The sequence below is a fragment of the Syngnathus floridae genome, chromosome 20 (assembly GCF_059516105.1).
Source record: "Syngnathus floridae isolate MCC-2025c chromosome 20, RoL_Sflo_1.0, whole genome shotgun sequence".
Taxonomy (NCBI): Eukaryota; Metazoa; Chordata; class Actinopteri; order Syngnathiformes; family Syngnathidae; genus Syngnathus; species Syngnathus floridae.
The window spans coordinates 4,064,715-4,081,816 of record NC_142432.1 but is presented as its reverse complement, the minus strand read 5'-3'; the positions used below and the strand labels follow the sequence as shown (position 1 = coordinate 4,081,816).

The window sequence follows — 17,102 nt, the reverse complement described above, 5'->3', positions numbered from 1 at the left end:
GGTCACACGGATGTCGGTTTTTCATGCAGTATCATTTGAATAGGATGAATACGGTTTTTAGTATTTGGATGTTGAAAATCAATCAGAGTATTTTTTGCAGAAAAATTCAGTCAGACACAAATCAGATTTTTGTTATTTAAATTAATTTGACCTAATACTATGAAAAAATCCAGGTGGCATTTAATTTTTATAATTTTCTCAAGCTCCTCTCTGTAAGTCAAACAGATGGGTTTTGTCATTGCTACTTAGCTTTATGAAAAACAAATTGAAGCAAACCACAGCAGAGAGCCAAATCCACTTTGAGTGACAGAATTCCGAGGTGGGCACAGCCCAAAATGTAATTAAATGTGGTGAGTAAATCCACCAGGTCAGGACAACATGAAGGCCTTCCAGGACTCATTACATCTACGGAAGAGTAATTATGTGAGAAGTGCCACTATAAATTCATTCTGACTTCTGGCGTATTAGCTGACCTAGATTTTTCATTTAAATCATTACCATTTATCTTTATATTTACATGCCAGTCAAACAGAGGACATAAAACCTTGTGGAATTATTTTCTAATTCATAAATTGAATAAATAAATAATAATGAATAAATGTTATTATACCACCAGTTCACTACCATTAGCTGTGATTATTGAACTTTATTTTCCAATCATGGTAAATTGTGTCCTTTTGAAAGCAACTGACCTCACTTTTGCACATTATGCAAGGAAGTGGCCGTCTGGTAAACAGAACGGGCTGGCCTGGAATTATTAGTGTAAGGCCCCCGGTCACCATGTTCTGCCATCCCCTCTCAGCGGCAGGAGAGTCGGAGGAGCCATAAAACATGATTAAGTGAAAGAGCTGTGGCTGTAAAGTTCGTTCCAGTCACTCGTGGATGAAAAATGACAGCGAGGTAAGTTACAGCATGGGAATGTGTCTGGAATCTTTGTAATGATTAAACCCCTGTTTTGGATAACCAGTAGCAGACGGACTCGTAGATCTGTGATAACAAGGAGAAAAGAAACATCTGCTCGACAACATCCCACATATCGCTTTTCATAGTGAATGATTTAAGATATGCAGTAGATGTTGTACATTGTAAATTTTGCATTATCTCCACAGCTGTGTAAACAGCTGAGAAGAAGATACACTATACGGAAACGTGGAAGTGTCTATGTGGAGTAAAAAGGTTTGATTGACAAGTATATTTGAACATGATTGATCATTTGATTGAGGACCAGTCTCGACAATGAACTTTGCTCGGACACATCGCAAACTCCCAACTGACCTTTCCCCTTGGAGATAAAACTCAATACTGATCAATAGTTTAGTACAAAGTGTCGATGATTAGTGAAAGACCCCTCACGCCGATTGATTTTGACGATTATCTCATGTGACAATAAAATAACTTTGGAGTCACACTGACAACATGATATTTCAGTCTTTTGGTTGACTTCTGGCCTCTTATTAAAATCTGTTCACTTCTTACAGTATCTGGATTTGATTTAGCAATCATTCAACATTTCTGGACATGACTTGACTTTTAAGCTACTTACTTTGGCCTTTACCTCTATTTTTATCTTTTTACTATTTATGTAATTAGTGGACAGTTGACATTTATTTATTTATGTATTTATTAATTTATAAATTTATTTATTATTTATTTATTTATTTGATAAAGAAGTAGATATACAGAGACCTATCTGCATTGAATAGAAAGCACAGTAAGTCTATTATTATCACACTTTTGTTTACTGGGGCTGAATGATACAGTCAGCGCTTTTGCAGCAACACATCATTTGGGGGAGAAGAAGAGCGAAATGAAGAACTGAAAGGAGCCCTGTGAGAGCTTCCGCAGAATACGGCTGATAAACTTGCTGTGGCTATTACTGAAAGCCGTCTGAACATTTGGAGTCGTCTGTGGGAAAGAGAGAGGCCTCAGTGTGGGAAGCGACTTTCTCTTGATACCGAGCTGCAGATCAGCAGTTTGCCATTATCTGTCATGGAAAAGTCGAGCCTGCTTCATAAAAGGTCAGATGCAAAAAAGGAGTGTTTTTGTCTATTACTGTTGACCCTTTGTCATCGCCACGGGCTGAAGTAATAAGCAAAGTCTTTGAGGATGCCGGATAAATTGTGCAGAGAAGCGCTTTGATACAGATCTCGAGCCTTCTATTGGACTGGAAATCAAATTAAAAAATGAGAGCAATGTTGTAGCTCATGTCTGTCTTTTCCCGCTGTCTCCCCGTGTCTGCCTGTCTGTCTGTCGCTCGGTCCTTGGCTCCAGGCTGGAGTCACATGGTTGACTGATCAAGTCAGGGGTGTTGAGGCGAACTCTGCGGGCGACGCGCAGGAGCTCAGGCTGGGCTGAAATGAGTCTAAGTAGGCCAAGCCTTCATACATAAACACACTTCGCCCCCCGCTTCACCACTATGACCTTACCCGTCCACCAGCCGCCTATTTTACCATGACCTCCAGCCTTCAACGGTCGCACCAGCACGGATGGCTGGATGGACGGAAGGAGTCCGAAAAGCAGCAACAAACAGTTCAACTTTCTGACAGCTCTATTCATACTGACACATCATTAAGCAGTTTTTGATTCAGTGTTTTTTATTTTCCATTATATCCGATATGCACCACAGGACACACCGACAACAATCATTAGATTTGCAATGTTGGGTTGTTTCTTACAAGGAAAGGATCGGACCGGGCGTCCTTAGCCTCCCACCCCACCCATCCAAACTCATTAACTCAATTCATAATCGGCCCTTTCACCCCCCTTCTACGGAAGAGAGGTCATGGCGAAGTTGTTGTTGGCAGGGCTCATTAGCACCATCGCTTACTTCACTCCAAATGATTGTTTTTGCTCTGCTAAACCTGTTAGCATGTGCTTTTGTCAATCTTGCCTTCCTTTGGCACATTTCTTTAATCCTCGTTCTCGTTCCTTCTAGAAGCAGAACGACTGACTGCAGATAATTGGGGGTAAAACTATCTGCCGCTTGTCTGACCAGACGTCTCGCACAACAATCGGCAGATTGTTCCGTCGGACCAGTGACACAACAAGATGTAATTAGCAGGCATCCGCCGACAACCGTGTCAGATGTTGTTATGTACATCAAATCAATTCAAAATGACCTCCCCTGCCTGTTTTCTTACCAACTCGGACTTGGCGTTCAGACTGATACCAGATCACTTTCAAATCAAGCTTTGTGAAGAATGTTATTTCTTTGGTTGACTTGTGAGTGCAACAATTTTTGACAACTTCGTAATATCCGTTTCTATTTATATCCGTTCTATTTTTGTGTCAGATCCTCCAGGTATCAACAGTGTTTATTTTGTATTTCCAGCATACTTCTCTTTAATCCCACCGATTAGCTGTTACCGCTATTTACACAAAATATCACAAAATACAAAGCACTCTGGGTGAACTGCAAACATAGATGATGGTTGGTCTGTGATATGGAAACATTCTCATTCTGTACCTCCTACACAAAACATTCCATCCCCAAAAAAGATACATCGGAAAGGTCAGTCTGGCCCCTGACCTTTAGTCTTGACTTCATAAGAAACGTCTTTTATCAACATATGGCGTGGAGATAGCGAGCAGACGGCTGAAACTGAGATAGCCATCAGTGACTTGAAGTGAGACTGCTAAACTAAAATTATATGTCTCTCATGTCCTTGTGTGCCACTTATTTTTTTTTTTTGACCACCATTAACAAGTTGCGTGCTTACGGTTGAGCAAACACAATTTTACGAGTTTCACAGGCAACGAAAGGTTGTGTGTTTGGAGATGTATGAATGTGTGTGTTTGTTTTGAGCCTTGAGAAGTGAGTAGGGGAAGGCAAAATATCAAAGGCCCAAAAGTCAAGCGCCGGTCGCGCAGGAAGTCGAACGTGGAAATCAAACATCCCATGAAGTTGCCCGAGACGGCCAAATGCAATAACACAGTAGCTGCACCTTGTCTGTCCGAGGTGAGTGAAAGAGACGGACGGACGTACACACTGTGCTCCTTGTTGAGTACTCACTAGCCAATTAGTTTGAAAAGCCCGCTTTCATAAAGCAAAATTACGGACATTTAAATTAAGAATCTCATCTACAGACCCAAAAGCTAGCTTCTAAACAGACCAGCTCGTCCCGAGATATATTTACATGCCTTTTTACCCAGATTTGTATGGTGCCGTAGAACACACAATAAAAACAGGCCCAGGGACAGACGGCTGTAATTTACTGCTTTCTGACAGATATAATCTTGGAAGATAAGAGTGAAGCAGGCTCACAGAGCTGCAAGCAAGCACATGCCAACGATTAAGTCTCCGCACAGACAAAGCATATGCAACAATGATTAGTTTGGACTTTAAAATTTATAAAAGTCAGTGCACCAGAAAATAGAAGCATTGTGAGTATGTATGCGCATATATTACAGCTACGTCGTTTAGAAAAATAGAAGTCTGTTTTATACTCTAATGATATGGTGCGGTTGAAACTGACCTAGTTTAAAATTAAAGCGAGGCAGTGAATGTGCCAACATTAACATATAGACTGAAAATGGTTCCTGTCACAAATGTCCTGACATTTTCATGGCGAAGCAATTTCGGGATATTATTGCTGTTCCTTAGAAACAAAAGTTGCAATCTCTTCAATTGCAGATTATGAAAAAAAACTTACTCGTGTCTAATCTTATTTGACAAAACAATAAAAAGAATTCAGAGTTCTCTCTACACCTAACACCTCAGCGGCTTTGGTTGCTCCTCACCAGGGAGTCATGCACGGTGCACAGGGAAGGACGGGGTGAGCCAAAACACTTGCAGGGTCAATTTTGCATGTGACCGGTGTTTCGTATTTAATGAGAGCCGCTGTCACATCAAGTCAAGGCAGTCAGCGTAGAAAGCAAAGAGAAGAGAGGAGGAGTGAAGGGAGGTAGCGAAGAAGGTTGATGAGACATTCAAACAATAAAATTGCCACAATATGATACAATACTAATTTAGTAAATTTAAGAAGAGCGCTTCACAGATATTAACGGGACAGTTTAAAGTCAGTCAAAAGCCCAAAAATAAAAACGTGTCTGCAAACGTAGCAGTGGAAGGAAATGCCATATAAAAACAAGAACAGCAAGGGACCTAAAATTGATCCCTGTGGAACACCATAACACAAAAAGTCCTGCCAGCCAAATAAGATCTAAATCACTACCCCTGATGCCAACCTAGGCTGCAAACTTTGTATATTTGCATCCAAGCCAATTTTATTTATAAAGAAATTAAAAAATGATAGTAAGCTCCAACTCTGTAAGGCGCTCTGCTCACAACATCCACCCACCTCCTCCCACCCACATTCCCTCACTGGACCCTCATTAGCTCATGTGTACTCAATGCGTTTGCTCCTGCATCTCTTAATTTCCACTGTTATGGGGACAAAGAGAGGCACAAAGCGTATCGCGGCACCAGCTCCTTGAACTCGACCTCATTCACTCATTACTGTCGCCATAGAAACCCCCTCCCCTCATCACCTCCTGACAAACCCTCTCACAGTGACTTTACGAATCGTGTGTCACTCATGACGGGCAAGGAGAGCCTTACTCGAAATATCACTTCTAGTTCATCCCAAAGGAATTTGATGGGCGTTGAGATCAGGGCTTTCAAGTTCTTCCGCATTAAACTCATCCAACCACAATGGGGTAGTCAAAGAAATATACAGATGCAAAAAAAAAAATGCACGACTGAAAAATGTGCTCCAGTTTTCAAACAGCCACTTCAAATCCACTCCGATAAATTCATGAGCATCTGGGGACAGCTTTCATTTAGCCACATGAGCATACACACACACGCAAACACACACGCCCACGCACACACCCAAGGGCTCCCTCTGCTGAGTTGTAAGTTCATAACTTCAAGAACACTAAGATGTTCTTAAGATTGGTTGACAGATTTTATAAATTGCTAATAATAATTTCAATTTCTTTCAAAACACATATTTACGTAATTAAGTCTAATCTGAAAATCTGTTTCCAAACATTTCCTCTTTGAACATATATTGTGACAGAACCAAAAAAGGTTAGATGACAAATAATAGGTAAAAGTTTTACATTTAAATTATTGGCAATGCATGATATACACAGTTAGCTATTCAAGTGATTATGATTAATTCTTCTTTCATTGATTGGTAAGGCTGAGGCAACACAAAATTAAAGCAATGTCACGCATTGATTTACACGAAAATATCTGCTTCATTAATCCTCATGATGACACGGAAGAATAATAGAATAAGCGGAGACGAGTGCAGAGATTGAGTGCATGTAAATGAAAAATATATAAAGGCAATCAATGTAATTTGGATGTGATGTATTTTTAATGAGGCACCAGTTGTGCGAGGGGTTCGAGCGGAGTACTGAATCCAGTCGGGCCGCTATTGATCACTTGAGACTGGCACCAAAACCGGGCCACAGGGAGGCTCGATCAGCACTGCCTCACTTCCTGTCATCAGCTAGGCCTAACTTTTTCTTCCATGACCCGAGAAGAACAACACAAGTAGGTATCCTTCACCGAGCTTTTACTCATCATCACTTTGATATCCAGTCCAGACATACTCTGGTCTCTTCGGGTGTGATCAAGCCATTTTTCCCGGCACCAGGAGAAGTCTAACAACGTATCAGCAGAGTGACAATGGAAGCTCTAACGAGAACAGTGGCAGTAAAGCACCTAAGGGTGGATTCTTGACTAGTGTGACCCCAGGGAGGGTGTCGCATCCTCCTTTTAATCATTAAAGGGGCAGGAAGCCCCCCCTCCAACTTCTCAAGCCCTGTCACCATTTAACCCCCTGGTCTGACTCCCTGCGTAGCCCCCAGCTTCACAAGCGCCACAGTCTCATAAGCCAGACCAGTGTCTCCACTGATAATCGATGTCTGCGCCCCAGCTCCCCTCCCCCTTGCCCCCTGAGGCTCAAAACCTTCAGCTCCTGTAAAGATGGCTGATGTTCACGTAGACTCAACGAAGGCATATAAAGACTATGGTGTGGTGGCGGGGGGTCTTTCCAAATGTGTCGACGCACATAACTACTGGATCACAATTTTTTTTTTACCTGAGTCAATAAAGTCCCATTGATTTGGTAGGGAAAGACAAGGGGAGTGGGGACAGGGTTATGAGCCCCAGGCAACGGGACTCCGAAATCCATACATGGATTTTCACCCGCCACTGACTCAACTCGACCGGTGATTTTAAAATAGAATTATTTTCCTGGCTCAATTAAGATAGGGAAAGACATTCTCCAATAAAAACTTAAGCGTTCCCAACAGAAGGGTTCTAATCTATTTGCACGGACACAAAAGTTGATTGTAGTCGGTCCGCACGGCCTCCGTGATTGTAACCTATAAAATGACTTCACGAGTGGAGACAGCTTATCTCTCCCCGCGGATGCAATCAATAGACTGGCGCTCCGGCGTTTCTTGTTGACGCAAAACTTCAGAGAGCGCCGTAATCTGTCGTCCGCCTGCTTTGGGTAAATAAGTCTCCGTGAATTCGTCATTGAGCACACGGAGGTCACACGGGCTGAGATGTGGCTGATTTTGATGTAACAACGCATTATTGTCTTTTATGTTTGTCACTTGTTTGTCTGGGGGGGGGGGGGGGGGGGGGGGGGGGGAGGGAGACGGAGACAGGACGGTATCTTGCTTATCAGTCCATCACAAAGATGAACTATTGTGTAAACAGTCTCAACAGAGCGTCGGCTGCAGGCGGCTTGTTCTCCTCTCTTGTGTCGTCGTGACTGTGTGACCGGCAGCCCATGTGGGTGTCAACAAAGCACGCTAATGATATTATTTTTAGTCATTGTTGGGGGAAAAGTATTTTGGATGGGATCAGTTTGCAAACCAGAGCCACTAATAACAGCGTAGGAAGCACAATGCTTGCTATATTTCCACTTCATGCAACTTCTGGGAAACAGTTGAACTGTTTGTTTAATCACAGTAATATTGACACAACTGAAATACACCAAGATATTTTGCAATGTGCATTTTTGCACTCGATTGCGACAGTTAGAGCTGTTATTTCTGTATTTTATTTTTTTGGGACTAAGCACAACTTATTTGGGTGTTTTTTTTCTGTCTGGGAGATATATATATATATATATATACACATAGATATAACCAACAGCTGTCTGTTGTCTCATGGTCTCTATTCGGTAGCTAACTGGTCTCAGCTCGTGGCTCAATGGCGGGACGGGTGTCACGTTCGTGTGAGTCATATCTTTACTTGCGGTGAGATTAGGTGACGTTCTATACAAGCAAACAACATTCCCAGCAGCCCAACGCAGCTGAGAGACTCTTTATTGGCTGCAAATGACAGCAGCTGCCATTTGGGGAAGCAAACAATTGCCTCCTGCTGTAGTTGGGGAGCTGATTTATGCAAGACATTTTCCCACCTACTGTGGCTTAAATGTGTAATTGGTATCTGTTCAGTTATTTTTGTTTCTGTGTCATCAGTACCGTACCTCCAGTCGAATTCTCATAAGCAGTTTATTTTTGTTCCTGTGTTATCTGCACGGTACCTCCAGCCCACTTCTAGCCCCCTTTGAGTAAAGTGAGAAGACTTGCTGAAATGCTGGAGAAAAAGTAGATCATAATTGCTCTGAAGGGTGAGACGCCTGAGATTCAACACGTCCCGCTCTCATAAAAGGTGGCGATCCATATCACACGAAGCATTGTGCGCTGGCACAAAAGCTACAGTGACAGCTGCTTCATTACCTGAGTGGTCATGATCTATTGTCAATTTTTACTCAGCACCATATTATAAACAAGATTAAAAAAGAAAAAAAATCACAGGTGACAAGGAGTACCATATTTTCCGCACTATAAGGCGCACCGGATTATAAGGCGCACCTTCAATGAATGGCCCATTTAAAATCTTTGAGAAAATTTGAGGTTTTTAGGTGTGCCTTATAGTGCCGAAAATACGGTAGTCGCTGCGACCGCTTGAGCATGTTTTGAAGCAAAGTAGACTTGCGTGTTTACACAGACGTGCATATAGCAACATAAACACATAAAATGAAGAAAGCTCTTGTGTCTAAAAGCAAGACATTTTATAAAGCTCGCCATGTCAACCGCAGGTTAACAGTTCTGGTGAGTGCTTCCTAATTTACAAGTGCACTTTGATTACCTTTACTTGCTTTTGCTGCCTCCACATTTAGATGAGAAATTCCCGACTGTTTATCTTTTAGATTGCTCTCTCTGCTCTATAATGTCCAAACAACATCTCCACTTGGCTTGAAATACTTCTTTCATATGAAAACAAGACTTGAGCGGTTTAAGAGTTTCTGTCTGCATTCTGAACACTCGGTGTTCTTGCAACAATAACAAATGACGGGGAAAATCAAATCCAAAATCCAACTTAACTCGAGAGGAAGCCAAATGCATTTGATGTTTTTGAGTTCAAGTCCAGGATGTCGCAGTCTGGATGGATCAGGAGTCACGAGACTGTTTGTCTGGTGACCCCTAAGGACCCAAAGGTGGCATTTCCCCAGCTAAAAATACTGACACCGTTCCAGGAACAGCAGTCCTTGGTGATCATGATGGAGGAGAGGAAGGAAACAGTTTCTATCCTCCGTTCACCTCAGAAGTCTTTTTTTTTAAGTCGAGGTCCACTTTACTTTTTGACCTCAACTTTTATCTGACTTGGATTTTTAAAAGCAACTTATTTAAGATGACACAAAAACAAATGTTCAGTTTATCATACAGTATTAGAAATATTGAAATGTTAAATATAGAATGCTCCTAACATTTATCTTGTTGGACTCCATCCCTGTTGGGCGAGACATAGGTACACCCTGGTTGCCACTCACTCACAGACTGCAAGCACTTTGGCATTCACACAGCCCATTTTTGGAATGTGTGAAGGGTGTGTAATATTGTCTCTCAAACAAAGCCTGGCATTCTATTTCAGTTTCTAAGAATATATCACTTGAAAATATTCATATCCTAAATTTTGAGTCAAATTAACCGCGACAATATTTCCCCTCACTTTGCCACCTCATCCCAAAGTGGCAACATGAACAGGAGTTGTTGTTTTTTTTTCTTTCGTCCTTTCCTCTGGGACAGACTGGTGCCAGGGAGTGCTGAGAGGGTAAACCTCTCGTGCCCACACCCCGCCTGCAAACAAACCACAAACACACCCAGCAGGCCTCCAGGCACCAACACAACCACGGGCCCCAGACCCTCAGTCTACTGCTGGAGTCAGCTGGATGTCTGCATGCGCCTCATTATGTTGCTCATTGTTCATTGTCAACTCCCTGTTGCACCGGTGTGTGTGTGTAATATACACACACATATATATCCTATACAGATAGATGGATTGATGGACATTTTTCACACGGTTCCTTTTTTCCGTCCAAGGCGTGCACCATGAATCACATATCAACACGCGTCAACTGTCTGAGAGACGCCACAATTGATGATTACATCAGAGTGCCGGTTGGCGTAATTATCTTTAATCATCAGTGTCGGTTGCTTGACACCTTCCATGGTGAGAATAGAATAACAACACTTCCAATTATGTTGTTCTTTAAGAAGACATCACAGGTGATGCCTGAGGCGTTATAGACTTGGAAAGTAACGCTCACTTGGCTTCTCTAATGGGAATGTAGAACAAGTATGAATCATGGAGCAATTAGTTTTAAACCTCAATCCTGTTTTAATGGATCTCAAACTGCAACAGGACCTTCGCATGATTTGCGGTAAAAACAGAAAAGGTGTTTTTATCAGCACAAATCGTCTTCACGGGCATTTATGAGAAAGTGGAGGCCAAGATATGCAAGAGTAATAATTGCCTTGTTTGGTTTAGACGACAATTGTGGGAGTTATAATTTCAAATCCAGGCTCAAAAGCATCTGAGAGCAAATTCATACGTTTTCCGTCATTACCTTATGTTTATTCAGAACGTTTGCGAGGAGGTATAACAACAACAGACATATTTTAGTGATTACTTTTTGACATATTCCATCATTTTGTAATTTGTACAGCCCCCCTGTGGCACGTTGATCTTTACCTCACTTGCAATGTAACCAAAGCGGAATACATCACAACGTAGGGAAAAAGAGGTCGCTAACATTGTCTCGTTGCCAGGAAATTTCAAGCAGTGACTGACATCCTAATAAGCGCTTAAAGAGTTTATACAGGCGGCAGTGGATTTTTTTTTAAATTCTTTTTTATTTTTCTTATAAGTTGAAGTACCAAATGCAACAACAATTTTGAGGGAAATCTAAACATGCCTTTTTTGTGCAGGCCTGTCTGACAAAACTGAGCATAAGCGGACAACCACTCAACTCTAAAGTGCTCTCCCAACAACATTAATGCAGCTAATATATATTTATCCAGTTTGTTGCTTTTGGACGAAAGCTTCTCTCTGATATCCTCTAAAGAGGGCCGATCAGGCAAATATTTAGATCCACAAAGTAACCAGTTGCTCCAAACATCAACTGTCCTAATACTGGCAAGAGCCCAATAAACTATCTTTTAATGCCATTACTAAATTACTGGAGACGGCATGAACAAAAATGTCGAGCTAGTTCTATAAATTGCCGCCGTTTGAGCGAGCTCTTGATTCCTCATCTGAACAGATGCTGCAGTATGAATGAGGCATGTCTTTAAAACAAACGCGGTGTAAAGTTGTGAGTCAGTTATCGGCTCCGGCGCAGCTATGCGAGGCCTCCAGACAGGCTTGCATTGATGTGAAACTGTCGCTCCCCCTCTTCAGTGACCCTGGAGCAGGGGTGAGGCCATGAGGGGCACACCAAGAGCCCAAGGTGCGATGGTTATCTCGGAGGTAGAGTTACAGTCAGTCGTAAGGAGGCAAGAGAGATGGATGGATACTGGTGGACGCCCCTTTTTGCTTCCTCGTCCATTAACAGAAAGAGCCACTGTTCCTCTAGGGTTCCTTGGTTTGGGCTTGTGTGCATCCTACAACCATTTCCACCCCACCAGACAACCACAGGCCGCTCCAGGGAAAAGAAGAATTTACACTGGCAACAGCCTCCGAGCAGCCCCACTTGTCCGTCATTACCAAGCTCAACGTAAAGCCTCAGTTTAAATGTTGCTGCTGGAAGTCAGTTGCATGGAAACAAAATAAGAGCCGCAATCATGTAAATTTGATAACAACCGTTAAATAGCATGAGATTTTTGGATAAAGTTGCTTTACCCCACATCAAATTCAATTGAGGACTTTGGTTTTGTTATGCGCTCGGATAGCATGTCAAGGCCTGTCCAGTTGGCCAGTTGTCAGCGGCGTCTTCATCATCCAAAGGAGGCATTTTATCTTTCCCATCACAACACTCCTCAAAGGAAGGGGGAGAATGTGCGTGCATGTGTGTGTGTGTGTGTCCTTGTGTCATAGATGCCAGCAAAAGTAACATTGACGATGCGGCGAGAAAAATGACAAAAGTAGTAAACGACATAAAAGATACTTCATTGTCTTTTAAAAGAAAAAATAAATCCATATCCTCTCCAGTGCACCACATTCACAGACACACCGGCTGCTTAGTTCTGTGACCCATAAGCTTCAACCCGTGACCAGAAAGCAGTGATCTAATAAAGCCTTGCACTGCTTCAGTGGTCAGCAAAAGAGTGAAGGTGACATAAAGGTCATCATCTCATTGACCCACATTCCACCCTAAACAGCAACATTTACTCTGCTGACGTTAACAGGCCATTAACACCTCCGTGTTTGCTTCTGAAAGATCCTGCTTGCCTCTCTCAGGTTTGAGAAGTGTATGTCCAGACTGTGACTAATAACATAGTGTGATAGTGTTTCACAAATCCTGACAGCAGCAACAATGTAGGCAGTGTATGCAAATCTAATCTGTCTAAATATGAGCATGGAGCCAAGAGTTAAGCAGCCCGGCCGCCGTTCAAGCATAGCCTGCAGATAGAGAAGGCTTGCAAGAAGGCTGATTAGATACACTCGGAGTAAGTGCAGAATCAGGTCAACATTCTCCGGCACCAAAGTTAGACTCCCAAGTGATCATGTTCAAAACACAAAAAGGGGATATGGTGCTTGAGGTTATCTGAATGTGGTGCCATCTACAGAGTTTGTGTCCGTGATTCTATCCAGTAAAGAGACAAGAGAGCTATCTGTTGATAAATAACAACCCACTATGACAAAGGCAGCAGGAAATTTGTGGGTTTGAAAATACCGAAATAATCCGAAACAGTCCTATAATAATGATGAATACCTCTTATGTAGCGTCGCCTGTGAAATCCTATTTTCAGATTTTTTTCCAGGCTGACAAATAACAGTTGGAACTTTCCACACACACTTATTTTGCGTGGGTCTTTGAGCTGAGCTGCCCCTGCAGCTAAACCTGCCAGAATCAGAGTTAAAAAAAAACAACGGTTTGACCTGGTCAGCCACTTTTCTGCCTCATTTCCTTTTCTATCATTGTCTTCCGTGATCCAGGTCACCGAGAAAATCCACTACCGGAGCCTTAGTAGGTGTGTAGTCCAATTCCAACATGGCATCTAAAAAAGAGGCATCATAATAACGGCAACAAATGACAACAAACATTAACACTTCTTCTCCTGCCCTCAATATCTGTTAGCAGTTACTTAGTGGCAGGATTCCACCAAATGTGCTCTCCAGATGTCCCACAACAAGTAGATTTGTGCCACTCAAACACTTTGATTACTACGATCCAAACAGTAATGACAGCCATAGCACAAAGAAGCATGATTGGTTATTTTCATGTTTGTTATAACTGGCTGTGACTCCCCATCGGCAGTTTCCATGTCAGGATGCAGAAGTCCTCTTTGTTCCCTCTCAGTATTTACCAAGCCAAGCCAATCCTTTAAATAAGACGCTTCGGATTGGTTTTACTTCGGCCTATCATCTCTTTTTGGCATTGTCGCAGAGGTCTGGATTTTACTTTTGCCGCGATGAGGCCATTCTTGTGGCCATTTTGCTTTTCTCTCCTATGCTCGACGTCTTTTAATGGTTCAGAGGCCACAGCAGCTGTTTCAGTAGGCATTCGGTCATGTGCCTGAAATGGATTTCCAGGATATGGTCTTCCCACCAAGAAAAAAAAAAATCAGGAGTAGATGGTGAGCAGAAGACAAGGACAGAGAAAGTAGACAAGATAAAGATGTCAGGGGATGTGTTCAGTTGGTGGCCGCTGAACTGGGGAAGCTCAGTAGCACCTCACGGTCGAGAGACTTTATCTCCAGACTCGCCTCAGCAAGCATGATAAGAGCAGCTGCTACTTTCACGTTTTTAGACATGCGCGTACATGAAATCGTAAAATTAAAACTGGGCCTCGTTTGCTAACAGTTAGCTCCATATGAAGTTCCACAGGCCTCCTTACTTGTCATTTTCCAGTCTGGATGAAGAGTGAAGGCTATTGCCTCATGCACTAGTTGTCAAGATTTATGAGCCTGGGCTTCTTTACATATCGTCTACAGAGAGCTCTCTTGACGTTTTAAATCTGGGATGTTGGACTTTTAATGTTCACTCATTCAGATGACAGCAGTGGCACCCTTACGTCTGTTTGAAAACCGCATTTATGTACGAACGATTGAGGAAATTACATTTCTATTTCAGTTGAAGTGCCAGATTGAGGCTCTCTGTTTTACGGGCCGAGGCGGAAACTTGGCCGGGGCGCCCGGCTTCGGCGAGAGGGGAGTGACAGGGGCTCGGGGGGCCCCGCGCGGCACTAAGTTGGACGATTGTGATTCCGGGCATCTAGCCCACTCCGTCCTTCCCTCCCTACCTCCCGGCTTTTGCGCCTTGGCAAAAGCAAGAGCAGGAAATCCCCCAGTCGGGATTTTAGCGAGGTTTAATGAACACGTTGGCTTGACAGTGCGTTTTCCTGTTTACTAAAAGGCAGACGGTCAAATAACAGTAAACACAGTTTCGCCCTCAACCTGCCCTTCGCTCATCATCCTATCAGGAGAACGCAAAGTAATTGACCTCTTTAGTGATGCAAAGCACATACTTTCAGATGTTTACAGTATATTTAGCCAACCCACGTAATTTCATTCTGTCCCCGAATCCTAACCCCAAGACGACCAAATCACTGAGAATAAAAGTAATTGGTGGTCTCACCTCAACTTCTGAGTGGAACCGAGTCTGCATGGAGGAGCCGCAGCTTCTGGCAGGCTTCCCCAATTCTGTCCCCACACTCTTAGCGAGAGGAGATTTGGTCCGGGGACACTGTAAACATGCCACACGGTTTGACCTCTTTCACAAAATATCTCTGACCGAGTTCAACCGGGACAAACACAATCTCGGAATTCTGATGCCGGGTGGCAACGAATATACTTTGGAGCTACTCCGACGGTTTCTTCATCAATCCTCTACAGACTTTAAGACAAAACTTGTGGTTTGTTTTAGAATAGCACATACTGTACTCTTTGTTTCAATGGTAAAGAACGTTGACAACTCCCTCAGCACTATCACCGCACACGTTGCAAAGTTAAATGGCGGAGAAATGATGACTCGACACCAGACTGCCTTCCGATTTTGTTATAGTTGCTGTTTCCATCCTTGCAAGGCAATCTTATGATGTTGAAAAGCAACTTAAAGGCGTATTAAAAGTAAAAGAGAGACTAAAAGGAGCTGAACCAAATAAACAAGCCCTGATCCAACCTGATTTAATCAAAGTATGCTGAGACAAACATACTTTGCGGTCCAGAACAGTTGCTGTTCAAATTTCAAAACAAAAACAACTCACCGGATTTTGCTACACAAATGAAACCCGAGCCTGTTCGATTTTCGGGTGTGTCAGACCCGCAGAACCCGAAACAAGTGTAACAGAGTGACGGCAAGACCATCGCTTCAAATGAAGTGGAAGTGAGGAAAAGCTCTGGCAGCCAAGCAGTCTGGGGGTGAAGTTTCATTATCATGTGCTATCAAATGTCCTCCATTGAAGCTGATGAATCGCCGGATTAGAGGGGAAACGGAGCTTTGTTGTCTGAAGGCGTCACTAACTCTGATCCATGTCTCTGCTGCCACCCACCCTGATCCGAAAGCCGTTCTCGTCTCCGCTACCGTCTCGTTGGATAAAATCCTTGGCCAGACTTTCTTGTGATGATAGATCACAGGCTGTAGCGCCACATTGACAACCTGGAGACTAACCTCTGCTCCCCCGGGCGACGATCAGACCGTATTAATCAAACACCACATCATGACCAAAAGTAATGGGACGATTGGTTAAGCCCATATACAATAGTGCGCACACATTTTGGCTGGCTCTGTGTGGTTTTAAACAGTTGCCAAATAGAGGTGCTCTATTTCATGAACTATGACTGAACTTGTTCAGAATGGGTAGAAATGTTAGACAAATATGCTGTCTGGAAACCTCAAAAACGTTGTTCTTCCGTCCCAGCCTCAAGACCCCCTCCCCAACGCTCTTCCCAACCCTCCTCGGTTCCCCCCCACAAGCCCTTCATCCTCTGCCAGCTCACGGCTCGACATTTTCCAAGCCTATGAGGGCAGAGGTCGACATATTTGAGGAAAAATGGGAAACTTGATTTAAATTTATTGATAATGTACATTGCGGCTAATGTTATAGAATCAGAAAGTCCCTCCTTCACTAACATCTCTGACATGAATAACCCTCTGTCCTCATCGGCTTCCCACCCACAGAGCGAGCTGACAAAGGCCCCCATTTTATGTGCCAGGTTTGATTTGATAAGTGGAAAACCTGAGTGACGGGGCACCTTTTGTGAAAAGCGGGAAGGAATTCCCCTCTAGTATCGAGGCATGATTACGACTTAGCTTATGTGTGCGTGTTTCAAAAGTAACATTCAGATAATAACCCCGGCCTATTGTTTGGGAATCAGTCATGAGACACAGGTGTCTTTTCCAGGGATGGGAACGGCCCTGTTCCTGCTCCCTGAGGCTTCCAACAGATCCCTACATCGTGTGACGGACAGGAACAGTGACGGTTTGAATTCAGTCTGACTACAATAGTCGCTGTCAAGTAAAGACTTTCAACGTAGAACATAAAAATATGGAAACCTCGAAACATAGCTTGGGAACATGTTTTCCTGGTTGATAGATTCTGTTACCCAGCTAAGGAAATATCCCGTGTAGGAGCATTCTGAAAGAAAAACAACAAGGAAAAATCAATTTCCTTGTCACA

At 43.0% G+C, this 17,102-nt stretch overlaps 2 long non-coding RNA genes across 2 annotated transcripts in view; one reads left to right on the top strand and one right to left on the bottom strand.

The window, feature by feature from the left end:
- LOC148380849 (uncharacterized) overlaps positions 1-17,102 on the bottom strand; it is a 56,232-nt gene that overhangs the window by 26,604 nt on the left and 12,526 nt on the right. The window lies entirely within an intron of this gene.
- LOC148380850 (uncharacterized) lies at positions 728-3,118 on the top strand. The gene is made up of 2 exons (XR_015854652.1): positions 728-900; positions 2,936-3,118. It is a non-coding gene; the product is annotated as an uncharacterized LOC148380850 (long non-coding RNA).